The 14940-nt window shown below is 38.6% G+C and overlaps 1 protein-coding gene across 2 annotated transcripts in view; it reads left to right on the forward strand.

Moving 5' to 3' along the window:
* The window catches only part of OTOGL (otogelin like), a 269944-nt gene that overhangs the window by 23140 nt on the left and 231864 nt on the right, over window positions 1–14940 (forward strand). Inside the window, exons 2-5 of one of the 2 annotated variants that reach the window (XM_032171665.1) lie at window positions 7507–7649; window positions 8316–8629; window positions 8987–9303; window positions 10011–10133. The gene's annotated coding sequence lies outside the window, so the exon portion shown is untranslated. The remainder of the gene's footprint in view (window positions 1–7506; window positions 7650–8315; window positions 8630–8986; window positions 9304–10010; window positions 10134–14940) is intronic. The other variant, XM_032761833.1, reaches the window with a different exon arrangement.

Raw genomic sequence — 14940 nt, forward strand, 5'->3', positions numbered from 1 at the left:
TACGTGTGCATGTGTCTTTATAGCAGCATGATTTATAATCCTTTGAGTATATACCCAGTAATGGGATGGCTGGGTCAAATGGTATTTCTAGTTCTAGATCTCTGAGGAATCGACACACTGACTTCCACAATGGTTGAACTAGTTTACAGTCCCACCAACAGTGTAAAAGTGTTCCTATTTCTCCACATCTTCTCCAGCACCTGTTGTTTCCTGACTTTTTAATGATGGCCATTCTAACTGGTGTGAGATGGTATCTCATTGTGGTTTTAATTTTCATTTCTCTGATGGCCAGTGATGATGAGCATTTTTTCATGTGTTTTTTGGCTACATAAATGTCTTCTTTTGAGAAGTGTCTGTTCATATCCTTTGCCCACTTTTTGATGGGGTTTTTTTTTTTGTAAATTTGTTTGAGTTCATTGTAGATTCTGGATATTAGCTCTTTGTCAGATGAGTAGATTGCAAAAATTTTCTCCCATTCTGTAGGTTGCCTGTTCACTCTGATGGTAGTTTCTTTGGCTGTGCAGAAGCTCTTTCATTTAATTAGATCCCATTTGTCAATTTTGGATTTTGTTGCCATCGCTTTTGGTGTTTTAGACATGAGGTCCTTGCCCATGCCTATGTCCTGAATGGTATTGCCTAGGTTTTCTTCTAGGGTTTTTATGGTTTTATGTCTAACATTTAAGTCTTTAATCCATCTTGAATTAATTTTTGTATAAGGTGTAAGGAAGGGATCCAGTTTCAGCTTTCTACATATGGCTAGCCAGTTTTCCCAGCACCATTTATTAAATAGGGAATCCTTTCCCCATTTCTTGCTTTTGTCAGGTTTGTCAATGATCAGATAGTTGTAGATATGTGGCATTATTTTTGAGGGCTCTGTTCTGTTCCATTGGTCTATATCTCTGTTTTGGTACTAGTACCACACTGTTTTGGTTACTGCAGCCTTATAGTATAGTTTGAAGTCAGGTAGCATGATGCCTCCAGCTTTGTTCTTTTGGCTTAGGATTGACTTGGCAATATGGGCTCTTTTTTGGTTCCATATGAACTTTAAGGCAGTTTTTTCCAATTCTGTGAGGAAAGTCATTGGTAGTTTGATGGGGATGGCATTGAATCTATAAATTACCTTGGGCAGTATGGCCATTTTCACAATACTGATTCTTCCTACCCATGAGCATGGAATGTTCTTCCATTTGTTTGTATCCTCTTTTGTTTCCTTGAGCAGTGGTTTGTAGTTCTCCTTGAAGAGGTCCTTCATATCCCTTGTAAGTTGGATTCCTAGGTATGTTAGTCTCTTTGAAGCAATTGTGAATGGGCGTTCACTCATGATTTGGCTCTCTGTTTGTCTGTTATTGGTGTATAAGAATGCTTGTGATTTTTGCACATTGATTTTGTATCCTGAGACTTTGCTGAAGTTGCTTATCAGCTTAAGGAAATTTGGGGCTGATGGGGTTTTCTAGATATACAATCATGTCTTCTGCAGACAGGGACAATTTGACTTCCTCTTTTTCTAATTGAATACCCTTTATTTCCTTCTTCTGCCTGATTGCCCTGGCCAGAACTTCCAACACTATGTTGAATAGGAGTGGTGAGAGAGGGCATGCTTGTCTTGTGCTGGTTTTCAAAGGGAATGCTTCCAGTTTTGCCCATTCAGTATGATATTGGTTGTGGGTTTGTCAGAGATAGCTCTTATTATTTTGAGATAGGTCCCATCAATACCTAATTTGTTGAGAGTTTTTAGCATGAAGGGTTGTTGAATTTTGTCAAAGGCCTTTTCTGCATCTATTGAGATAATCATGTGGTTTTTGTCATTGGTTCTTTTTATATGCTGGATTACGTTTATTGATTTGCATATGTTGAACCAGCCTTGCATCCCAGGGATGAAGCCCACTTGATCATGGTGGATAAGCTTTTTGATGTGCTGCTGGATTCGGTTTGCCAGTATTTTATTGAGGGTTTTTGCATCGATGTTCATCGGAATATTGGTCTAAAATTCTCTTTTTTTGTTGTGTCTCTGCCAGGCTTTGGTATCAGGATCATGCTGGCCTCATAAAATAAGTTAAGGAGGATTCCCTCTTTTTCTATTGATTGGAATAGTTTCAGAAGGAATGGTACCAGCTCCTCCTTGTACCACGGGTAGAATTCGGCTGTGAATCCATCTGGTCCTGGACTTTTTTTGGTTGGTAAGCTATTAATTGTTGCCTCAATTTCAGAGCCTGTTATTGGTCTGTTAAGAGATTCAACTTCTTCCTGGTTTAGTCTTGGGAGGGTGTATGTGTCCAGGAATTTATCCATTTCTTCTAGATTTTCTAGTTTATTTGCATAAAGGTGTTTATAGTATTCCCTGATGGTAGTTTGTATTTCTGTGGGATTGGTGGTGATATACCCTTTATCATTTTTTATTGCATCTATTTGCTTCTTCTCTCTTTTCTTCTTAATTAGTCTTGCTAGCAGTCTATCAATTTTGTTGATCTTTTCAAAAAACCAGCTCCTGGATTCATTGATTTTTTGAAGGTTTTTTTGGTGTCTCTATTTCCTTCAGTTCTGCTCTGATCTTAGTTATTTCTTGCCTTGTGCTAGCTTTTGAATGTGTTTGCTCTTGCTTTTCTAGTTCTTTTAATCGTGATGTTAGGGTGTCAATTTTAGATCTTTCCTGCTTTCTCTTGTGGGCATTTAGTGCTATAAATTTCCCTCTACACACTGCTTTGAATGTGTCCCAGAGATTCTGGTATATTGTGTCTTTGTTCTTGTTGGTTTCAAAGAACATCTTTATTTCTGCCTTCATTTCTTTATGTACCCAGTAGTCATTCAGGAGCAGGTTGTTCAGTTTCCATGTAGTTGAGCGGTTTTGAATGAGTTTCTTAATCCTGAGTTCTAGTTTGATTGCATTGTGGTCTGAGAGACAGTTTGGTATAATTTCTGTTCTTTTACATTTGCTGAGGAGAGCTTTACTTCCAACTATGTGGTCAATTTTGGAATAGGTGTGGTGTGGTGCTGAAAAGAATGTATATTCTGTTGATTTGGGGTGGAGAGTTCTGTAGATGTCTATTGGGTCTGCTTGGTGCAGAGCTGAGTTCAATTCCTGGATATCCTTGTTAACTTTCTGTCTCGTTGATCTGTCTAATATTGACAGTGGGGTGTTAAAGTCTCCCATTATTATTGTGTGGGAGTCTAAGTCTCTTTGTAGGTCTCTAAGGACTTGCTTTATGAATCTGGGTGCCCCAGTATTGGGTGCATATATATTTAGGATATTTAGCTCTTCTTGTTGAATTGATCCCTTTACCATTATGTAATGTCCTTCTTTGTCTCTTTTGATCTCTGTTGGTTTAAAGTCTATTTTATCAGAGACTAGGATTGCAACCCCTGCCTTTTTTTGTTTTCCATTTGCTTGGTAGATCTCCCTCCATCCCTTTATTTTGAGCCTATGTGTGTCTCTGCACGTGAGATGGGTTTCCTGAATACAGCACACTGATGGGTCTTGACTCTTTATCCAATTTGCCAGTCTGTGTCTTTTAATTGGAGCATTTAGCCTATTTACATTTAAGGTTAATATTGTTATGTGTGAATTTGATCCTGTCATTATGATGTTAGCTGGTTATTTTGCACGTTAGTTGATGCAGTTTCTTCCTAGCCTTGATGGTCTTTACAATTTGGCATGTTTTTGCAGTGGCTGGTACCGGTTTTTCCTTTCCATGTTTAGTGCTTCCTTCAGGAGCTCTTTAGGGCAGGCCTGGTGGTGACAAAATCTCTCAACATTTGCTTGTCTGTTAAGTATTTTATTTCTCCTTCACTTATGAAGCTTAGTTTGGCTGGATATGAAATTCTGGGTTGAAAATTCTTTTCTTTAAGAATGTTGAATATTGGCCCCCACTCTCTTCTGGCTTGTAGAGTTTCTGCCAAGAGATCAGCTGTTAGTCTGATGGGATTCCCTTTGTGGGTAACCTGACCTTTCTCTCTGGCTGCCCTTAACATTTTTTCCTTCATTTCAACTTTGGTGAATCTGACAATTATGTGTCTTGGAGTTGCTCTTCTCGAGGAGTATCTTTGTGGTGTTCTCTGTATTTCCTGAATGTGAATGTTGGCCTGCCTTGCTAGATTGGGGAAGTTCTCCTGGATAATATCCTGCAGAGTGTTTTCCAACTTGGTTCCATTCTCTCCGTCATTTTCAGGTACACCAATCAGACATAGATTTGGTCTTTTCACATAGTCCCATATTTCTTGGAGGCTTTGTTTGTTTTTATACTTTTTTCTCTAAACTTCTTTTTTCGCTTCATTTCATTCATTTGATCCTCCATCGCTGATACCCTTTCTTCCAGTTTATCGAATCGGCTACTGAGGCTTGTGCATGCGTCACGTAGTTCTCGTGCCGTGGTTTTCAGCTCCATCAGGTCCTTTAAGGACTTCTCTGCATTGGTTGTTCTAGTTAGCCATTTGTCTAATCTTTTTTCAAGGTTTTTAACTTCTTTTCCATGGGTTCAAACTTGCTCCTTTAGCACGGAGTAGTTTGATCGTCTGAAGCCTTCTTCTCTCAACTTGTCAAAATCATTCTCCATCCAGCTTTGTTCTGTTGCTGGTAAGGAGCTGCGTTCCTTTGGAGGAGGAGAGGAGCTCTGATTTTTAGAATTTTCAGTTTTTCTGCTCTGTTTTTTCCCCATCTTTGTGGTTTTATCTACCTTTTGTCTTTGATGATGGTGACGTACAGATGGGGTATGGTGACGTACAGATGGGGTTTTGGTGTGGATGTCCTTTCTGTTTGTTAGTTTTCCTTCCAACAGTCAGGACCCTCAGCTGCAGATCTGTTGGAGTTTGCTGGAGGTCCACTCCAGACCCTGTTTGCCTGGGTATCAGCAGCGGAGGCTGCAGGACAGTGGATATTGGTGAACAGCAAATGCTGCTGCCTGATTGTTCCTCTGAAAGTTTTGTATGAGAGGAATACCCGGCCATGTGAGGTGTCAGTCTGCCCCTACTGGGGGATGCCTCCCAGTTAGGCTACTCGGGGTCATGGACCCACTTGAGGAGGCAGTCTGTCTGTTCTCAGATCTCCAGCTGCCTTCTAGGAGAACCACTACTCTCTTCAAAGCTGTCAGACAGGGACATTTAAGTCTGCAGAGGTTTCTGCTGCCTTTTGTTTGACTATGCCCTGCCCCCAGAGGTGGAGTCTGCAGAGGCAGGCAGGCCTCCTAGAGCTGTGGTGGGCTCCAGCCAGTTTGAGCTTCCCGGCAGCTTTGTTTACCTAGTCAAGCCTTGGCAATGGTGGGCGCCCCTCCCCCAGCCTCGCTGCCGCCTTGCAGTTTGATCTCAGACTGCTGTGCTAGCAATGAGCGAGGATCCGTGGGCGTAGGACCATCCGAGCCAGGTGCGGGATACAATCTCCTGGTGTGCCATTTGCTAAGAGCGTTGGAAAAGCGTAGTATTAGGGTGGGAGTGACCTGATTTTCCAGGTGCCATCTGTCACCCCTTTCCTTGGCTAGGAAAGAGAATTCCCTGACCCCTTGTGCTTCCTGGGTGAGGCGATGCCTCGCCCTGCTTTGGCTAATGCTCAGTGCACTGCACTCACTGTCCTGCACCCACTGTCCAACAATCCCCAGTGAGATGAACCCAGTACCTCACTTGGAAATGCAGAAATCATTCATGTTCTGCATCGCTCACGCTGGGAGCTGTAGACTGGAGCTGTTCCTTTTTGGCCATCTTGGCTCCACCCACCTGCGCTCTGTATTTTATAAAGCAATTAGTTTTAAATATGCTCTTGGAAGAGAGAGTGTAAGCTTTGAATTAAAAACCCTTTTCTCTCTGTCTTGCTTCCATATTGAACAAAACCAACTTCTTTTAGAGAGTAGAAAGGTGTGAATAAGACTTGTCAATACTTTGGCCTTTTTGTGTTTTAGTCATATTTTTCTATGTTTATGAGACAGCATCTATCTAATCAACTATTATGTCATAACTTGTCAAGCCAACAAGTGTTAACAGAAAGAAATTGTCCCAGTCTTTTTTACAATACATTGGCTTTTAATGTCAAAAATATCAACTAATACTACTAGGAAGAAGCACCATTTTACAGTTTACTTGTTGTTTTGTAATGAGGATGGTACAACCCTTCCTCTTGATACCTTGAATCACTATCTCGTTTTTTTTTCTTTTACATTTTCTTCACTTCTGAAACTTCCTAAAATACTTTGTTACCTCTGTTTCTTTACTGCCTACTCATTCTTAATTTCCCTGTGGTCTGAATTCAGCCTCATTACTTTCCTGAAATTTTCTTCATAGTCACCAGTGACCTTTTAGAAAACAAATCTAAAAACTTTTTTTTAACTCACTCATTTTTTTGACCTCTCTATAGCATTTGCTTTATTGATTGCCCTCATTGCTTTGAAACTCTTCTTTGTTCCCTTAACTTCCATGACCCCATATAAAACTGATTCTTACAACCAGCAGCATATCCTTTCAATTTCTCTGTTTTGGTCATGGCTGAAAACCATGAACTTATTTTTGATTTATCTCCATTCTTTTCCTCCCAAGTCTTGCCTATTTTTCCTCTGTAATTTTCTATCTCCTTTTTTTCTTCTGAAATATCCTATTACCACTCTTGTCCAAGTCTATGTCATACTTGTTCTTCTTAACTGGTTTCTTTGTATTCAGTTTTTTCCTCATTCCAATCATTATAAAACTGCTGCCAATTTTTTCCCCAAAACAATTTTTATTGAACAAGTCATTCCATCATGCCCTGTGTTTGGAAGAGGCTGGATTCAAGCCAGTTGGGAATGCATCTGTTCTGATGATATATTTCCCCTCAGTTAGACAGACAAATTGTTCCAGCAAAGATGCAGAGAAAACACATCAGCATTCATCTTGGATATAGATGCTGAGGCCAGTTTAGTCTGAAATGTTGGTTAGATTGCATGAGCTAAAGGTCAGAACTGTGCTTTCAATGACAACTTGAAGAGTTGGAAATTGGAATGGAGCCAATGAAAGAATGTGTCAAAGAATATAAGATGCTCTAAACCAGAAAGAGCAGGCCAGTGTGAGAACAGACGAGGGAAGATGTTATACAAGTTCTCAAAGGAAATGGAAGTCAGGGGACTAGGGTGAGAAATTTTGGTTGATAAACTACTAGAGAGGGTGTGAGGATGAGAAGGGAGTGGCGAAGCTAAGTTCTACAGTATATGCTGTGATTTTTGCCTTAGGAATAAAGGTATGCTGACTGAGCTTACGAACACTAAAGAGGGGGGCAAATAATTTTCTAGGCTGATTTGCCAGAGAGAAGTTCTTCTTTGAATTCATTTATATGAGCATGTTGTTTTCATCACATGAATCTAACAATTTTTCTTCAACCATTCCCACATATCTGCCATATTTTCTATCATGCTATGATCTTTCTTCTCTGCTTTCATGAGTTCAACCTTTCTTTTAAAATTCAGCTCATATTCTATCTGTATCATTTAATTTTTGGTTTAAAACAATGGAAGCAAACACTGGCTAACTTAATTCCCATGTACCTATTCATTCCCCCCAAAGAGTTTGGGGACTCAGAGTTTACTGGAAGGATTCCTGGAATCCACAGAAGGCTAGAAGATCAGGGTTGAGACAGTTGGAACCAAGGAAGCTCTGGAAGCTTAAGAAGTAGGAGGCACAGCAAGTCTCATGGCAAGAAGATCTTGGTAAGGACTTGGTCACTACCACTACTGCTGCCATGACCTTGACCTCCAACTACCCCTTGTCTTTGCATCCTCCTTGAATTCAAAGTCCTACCCATAGAAAATCCAGTTGGCCCAGATTAAGTCACATGTCCATCCCTTGTCTGGTCCAGTTTGTGGAAGAGATCTCTGCTTCCATAGTGCATAGAGAACAATAGCTCCAACCAAGAGTATACATGCTGGAGGCTTTCCCAAAAGGGAGAATAGAATATTGTTAGGAAAAGGAGAGTCAGAGGCCCTGAGGGCAGGAACTTTATTTTTGTATTCTAGTACTCAAAAAAGGACTTTGCACACAGCCTGTACAAAATAATTTTTATGAAAGATGATATTGACCAACTGTTCCATTTTCAGTGAATTATGTCCTATGAGAATCACCTGCATGTTTTATTTAGTTTAATGTGGGATGAATCAAAGGAGGGCAACTGACATTTACTGCATATTTACTGTGTGCTAGGTACCATACAATTTTCTTTTGTAATAATAATGATAATAATAACAAATGGCATTTATTTAGCTTTATTATTATTATAACCCATGCATGAAACTCATTGATTTAGATACATTAGTTCATTTAATCCCTGTAAGAATCATTCAAGATAGGTCTTAGTGTCTTTTTTTCTTTTTTTGCAGATATGAGTACTATTGGCTAGAGAAGTTTAGTAACTTCCCTGAAGTTTCACAGAAGATAAGTATAGAGTGGGAACTCAAAACTATTTCTGATTCCAAAGCCCTTTTAATATTTTGTATTGCTTAAGTAGCAAGAATAGAGTTTGTAAGAACATACAACATCAATAAATGTTTCACGTCCTTCATCATTAACTACTCCATTTAGTATCAACCGGGAACTTACTTGGAATGTACATTCTCTGCCCCCTCAGCAGACCTACTGAATCAAAAACTCTGGAGGTAGGGCCCAGAAATCTGTCTTTTGGCATACTTTCCAGGTGAGTCTGATGTACGCTAGGGTTTGAGAAGTACTGAACTACCTCCCTTCTCACTGTTTGTGTCTTTATGTGGCGCCACACCTACATAAGTTGTGCTGAACCTTTATAGTCTGATTATTGTATTATTTTATATGCCATCATTTAAACTTTATTTGTATTTTTTATTTACCAATTTTGATTTTTAATTTATTTATCAGATGTAGTCTTATAGGCTGCTCTTACTGAAATCTCACATATATGACAAAAATATAAAAATATGTGTGGAGTGTACATATAGGCTTCATGTCTATTTGCCTAATGTACTGAACTATTTTTCTCCTTCTTTTTTTTCTCTGAAGATGTTTTATCTGCTGGGAGGTAAACAGAATGAGAAATGAAACTTAATCCATGCAGCCAACACTCATCTCTGCTACTTCATACCCTTCCCTAGAGGAGCTAAATGTTTTAGACAGTGACTTTATATTACCTTCTCTTTCATCTCTTGCTGGAGTCGCAATAAAGGTATTAAACTATTAATTATGATTACATATTTTGCAAAATTTGTCTTGGATTCATTGAGAATCTGCCCAGGTGATCAAGATTTGACCACTTACAAATTAAATATTCGTCATCTGTGCTCTAAAATGTAAAGATTGTCTACTGATCACTTGGGCCACAACACTTTTCAAGACCAGGTAAATACTCTAAATGAATGAAGGTTCTCTGCCCTGTTCCTCTCACCTGCGTGTCAAGCAGGTTGAACATTATGAAGGTGGTTTGGAAGATAATGCTAAAATTTATGAATGTCTTCCCCCATTTTCAACAGGGACATGAGTTGGGAAGGGCAAGATGAATACTTAGCTTTTCCTTCTTTGTGCATCGCTCCTGTTACTTTTATTTTAAAAGTACATTTTATTTAACTCTTTAATTCCATTAACTTATTTTAAGTTTAAAATACAAATGAAGTAACTAAATTTAATTATTTTTAATTGCCAAGATTAGGTTCTAGTTACTTCTTCTTGTTATCTTTAAGGAAAACAATCTGAATGTTTATCATTAGGATCTTTCTTCTGTATTCAAAATTTCCTTGAAAAAAAAAGGGCTCATTACCTTATTATTTTGTTATATTAAGCGCCTATGCTAGCACCTATTTAGGCAGTGTTTTTTTAGGCAATGGTTATTGAATAAGGGATTGAAAGTGTCTTCTAAATAAATGAACTATTATATGTCTCCTGAACTTTAAAATTTTTGAGATATATATTAGAGATGCTTATATATGAACTTTACTTGAAAATTAATGGAGCTGCACAGAAACTCTGATTACCTGCACTTGGTCTCTTTACAGTCTCATCATTCATTAACTTTTCAACTGTTTTTTTCTTCTTTATTTTTTGTTACTCAGGGTAAAATGTTTAGCATTCTGGTGTTTTTTCCTGTCCATTGGCCTAAGGAAGATAAGAGAAACATGGAGCAGCCCAGGATCCAACCTACAGCTTAGAGCTAAGCTCATTCAAGCCCAGACTAGGTCAGCTAACTCCTAGACAATGCACAAATGTGTGATCAAGAAAAAAAAAGGCTGGTTGTGGTGGCTTATGCCTGTAATACCAGCACTTTGGTAGGCAGAGGTGGGTAGATTCCTTGAGCTCAGGATTTCGAGATCAGTTTAAGCAACATGGCAACACCCCATCTCTACAAAAAATACAAAAAATTAGCTGGCTTTTGTGGTGCACATCTGTAGTCCAGCTACTTGGGAGGCTGAGATGGGAGGTAGAGGGTGCAGTGAGCTGAGATTGTGCCAGTGCACTCTGGCCTGGGCAACATAGTGAGACTCTGTCTCAAAAAAACAAAAACAAAAACAAAAAACCCAAACAAACAAAATTAAAAGCTAAAATTTAAAAAAAGTAGAGTCACTGAATTTCAGCATTGTTTGTTAAATAGCATTATTCCAGCAATGACTGAATGATACAATTAGGTTTTCATTTCCTTTCCATTCTTAATGTTACCATCCTATTATTCATTTAGACTATTGCTAGACAACTGAGAAGTCTTTCAACCTTTAGATTATTTTCCTCTCTCCCCATTTTATGCACCACACCATATGCATCTTCCTGTTCTAAAACATTTAATGATTTTGTCTTATTTTCCAAATGAAGTCTGGATAAGAATTCTATTTCCATTTAGCAAAATTCTGTCCATCCTTTGATGTCTGTCTTAAATGTCACTTCTTTAGGGAACTGCTATCATTCTCCCAACTGATGAGCTTTCCTTTTCTTATGGACTTCTATAACACCCACAAATTTCATGACACTTGTCAGATTCAGCCCTGAATTATGGTTTTTAAGTAGGCTATTTTATTCTAAACTTTGGAATATGATTACCTCTCTAAAGGAATGACATGTGATTTTGGTATCCTCTACTCACAGTTTTATGTTTTTGCACAAAAAATGTCTTCTAATAAATATTGTTTAATTGAATTTGTAGTCCACTACTCACGAAACTTTAATGCCACATAAGACTCCCATTCTCTGGGTCTTCATATCATTATTGGCAGCAGTGAAGTGAGGACCTGCATTCTGTTTCTTGGCAACAGTCCTCCCCCTTTCCCACCAAAGCTTACAGCATCTTCACTGCTATCTACCTTAAGACCAAATTATTCTCATTATGCTTTTTGTCTATGTTTATGTCAGTAATCATAAGAAGCCCAGGACCCATAGGCAATTCTCACTGCTGGTTTCCATCCCCTCATGTCTCTGCATATCAGATTTTTCTGGTGCATCCCCAACAGTTTTCCAAGTCCTGAAACCTTATTCATGTGCCTCTGGAATTTACAGGTAGTCTTCAGCAGTATCTTGGGCGTCTTCTAATCTCTGAATGTTCAGTTGACCTTTGTCTAGCTAAAACATGGCTCTCCCATGAAGACATCACTTCTACATCATCTTCGAGTCTGTTTTATTTTTTTTCTCACATTCCTGTTATCACTTGGACCACAGATGGGTAAGTTACCTCTCATAGTCTTCCTTGCTTCTTTCAACACAGTTTTCCTCCCCTCTGTCCCTGCTTTCATCTCATATCACTAGGTTATACTACTTACTACCCTTTCTTGTAGTCCATTACAAATCTCTGGGTCATTTTTTATTTCTTGAGGCCCTCCCCTCCCCTTCCCTTCCCTTCTCTTCCCTTCCCTTGATGGAGTCTTGCTCTGTCACCCAGGCTACAGTGCAGTGGCATGATCTCAGCTCATTGTAACCTCTGCTTCCCAGGTTCAAGCAATTCTCCTGCCTCAGCCTCCTGAGTAGCTGCGATTACAGATGCCTACCACCATGCCTGGCTAATTTTTGTATTTTTAGTAGAGACGGAGTTTCACCACGTTGGTCAGGCTGGTCTCGAACTCCTGCCGTCAGGTGATCTGCCTGCCTCGGCCTCCCAAAGCACTGGGATTATAGGCATGAGCCATCATGCCTGGCCTATTGAATACTTTCATTTCTGAATGGCAGTCATACTCTTTAGCACTAATAAGAAGTCTTGGTGGTTTTAATATTTTCTATTTCAATATCTGTAATGGTTAATTTTATTTCTCAACTTGACTAGGCCACGGGATATCTAGATAACTGGTCAAACATTCTGAGTGTTTTTGTGAGGGTGTTCTTGGATGAGATTGATATTTAAACTGGTAGACTTAAGTAAAGCAGATTGCCTTCCATAAGGTGGGTGGGTCTCATCCAATCAGTTGAAGGTCTGAGTAGAACAGAAAGGCTGACTCTCACCTGAGTGAGAGAGAATTCTCCTGCCTGATAGCCTTTGAACTGGGACATTAGTTCTTCCTGATTCTATAGCAGCCTGCTGGTCTTTGGACTCAAACTGGGACATTGGCTCTGCAGATTTTGAGCTCGCCAACCTTCATAATCATGTGAACCGATTCCTTATAATAAACCTCTTCATGTCTATCTATAGCTGTCTATCTTTTTCCTATTGCCTTTGTTTCTCTGGTAAACCTTGATGAATACAATATCCTTCTGATTCTCACAGTTCCTGGACTTGCTTTTTTTGTGGAAATGTCTGTACTCACTATCTTCAATTTCTCTCCCTTCTTTCTCTCTTGGTCCCACTAGAATCAGGCTTTCACTCTCACCGTTTCCTCAAAACTACTCTTCTCAAGTTCTGTAGTGGTCTACCCAGTGCTAAATTCAATGCTTCAATTCTTAGTCCTCATTTTACTGACTGAAACTATATCGAGAGTCCAACCGCCTTTGCTCCGCTATTCTGGTCACAGCCAGCATCACCTTTCATGTCAATAGTAAAATAGCCTCTTGCCAGGTCTCCCTGCCATCCCCTCGTCCTCATAGAATTTACTCTCCATGTGGTAATAGGATATCTTTTTTGACTTCATGAAGTATACCTTATGATATATTTCCACCTCTTGTACTACTCTGTTTCTAGTTCTCTCTGTTCTTACCACCCTAGCTTCTTTGCTGGTTTTCAAACCTTCCAGGAAAGTCTCAGGCTTCTGGACTTGTTCTTCCTTCTACCTGGACCATCATTTCTCTAGGCAGCTACGAACAACGGCATAGGTCTTTTTCAAATGTCTCCTACCAGGGAGGGCTTTTCTGACCACCTTGTCTAAAATTGCTGTCTTCATCTTATTCCAACCCTTCCAGCTATCTCTTCATTCTCTGTTATTTTTCTCTAATTTTTAAAAAATAGTGTTTGTCAGCATCTGATATATTATGTACTTTGTTTGTTTATATTTATTTCTTATTTTTCAGTGTCTCTTCCCATTCTATTAGAATATAAGCTCCACACAGGTAGAAGTTTTTATCTATTTTGTTTGCTATGGTATTCCCCATAATTAGAATATTACTTAGCACATGATAGTGTTAAATACATGTTTGTTGACTGGATTAATGCTGTCAGTCACAGAAAAAAAAGTGCATTATTTTCTGATTGGTTTCAGAAATGAGATTTTACTAATGTAGAAAGACTATTTTCCTTTCCAACAACAAGACAGAGCTGTTTAAAATATAATCAACAGGAAATATTTAATCTCTCAAATTTTATTCTGTTAAGTCTGTTGTAGCTATCCAAAAGCTCTGTGTGGTATTTATACAAAAATGCCAGTGGTTACTATAATTTCATGTTATATAATAGTACCTCGGTAGCAAAGAAAAAAACCATATCACTGAATTGCTATTTTAGTGAATATTCAGTTGTCATCTAGTTGTCTAAACTTCTGGCACAATCCATTGTGAACACTTATTTTCTGTTTACAATAAGAGACATTGGTATTGTGTTTCAAAAGGATCACTTTAATCTGCCTAGACAGTACTTCGATGAACTTGCTGAGAAATGGAATTGACCAAAACCTCTTGCCAAATTAGATATTTGACCCAAGACAAATCAGGCCACTAATTTGGATGTTTTATCATTTTTCTGCTCAGTGCCCAGACCTTAACATGCTTTCAAAACAATAATTAATGCCTACCAAATTCTAAGAATTTACTTTTAATCCTGATTTTACAGATGAGGAAGCAAATGGGAAGAAGTTAAATGGCTTATTTAAAGCCCCATCACAAATTAACAGCAAGCTGGAACTCTATGTAAGGCACTCTTGCCTCATGTTTCTAAGTTTATTAGTGTCATGTTCTGATGCCAGGGTAATTACTGGAAACCAGTCTTGGGGAACATAATTGATCTTTTAGGGTGCTGTTGTGATGACTGGAGACTTCCCCATTAAAAATCAGGGACTCAAATGAGACCTGGTTCACGTTGATAAAAATGGAGCTCTAACCTGTGTTTCTGTTCTTTGGGAAGAAGTATCACTTTGGAGTCTCCCAGCCTTTTAGATAGAGGAGCTAAAATAATAGACTTAACAGAAAAATTAAGATTACCATATGTTCTGATGTTAGTACAAATAAGTATTATGGTTTATAAATAAATCTGGGGTTAGACTTTCCTTCTCAGAGATGGTATAACTAAGTTAGATGTCTTTTTTTAGACAATCACACATGCAATATACAGATGTGGAGTAGCTTTTGAATCAGAATGAACGAGTTCCCAACAGGGTATGGGGGATTCTTACTAAATCTTTCTTTAGGGCAAAGGCTTCTTTCTTTCTGTTAGAAAGAAAGGCTTAGAAGTGTAATTATACTTGGTAAAACGTTCCAATTGGTTGATACGATTATTTTCTTATTCTTTCATGTTCTTAGTTTCCTCATCTATAAAATAGTGATCATAATATCTCTAATAAAGCTGTTGTAGGAATTAAATGGAATAATCTAAGCTGATTTTAGCACAGTTCTTGGCAAATGGTAAGTACAACGTAACTATCAGTGTTA

The sequence above is a fragment of the Hylobates moloch genome, unplaced genomic scaffold (genome assembly GCF_009828535.3).
Source record: "Hylobates moloch isolate HMO894 unplaced genomic scaffold, HMol_V3 SCAFFOLD_12, whole genome shotgun sequence".
Classification (NCBI taxonomy): Eukaryota; Metazoa; Chordata; class Mammalia; order Primates; family Hylobatidae; genus Hylobates; species Hylobates moloch.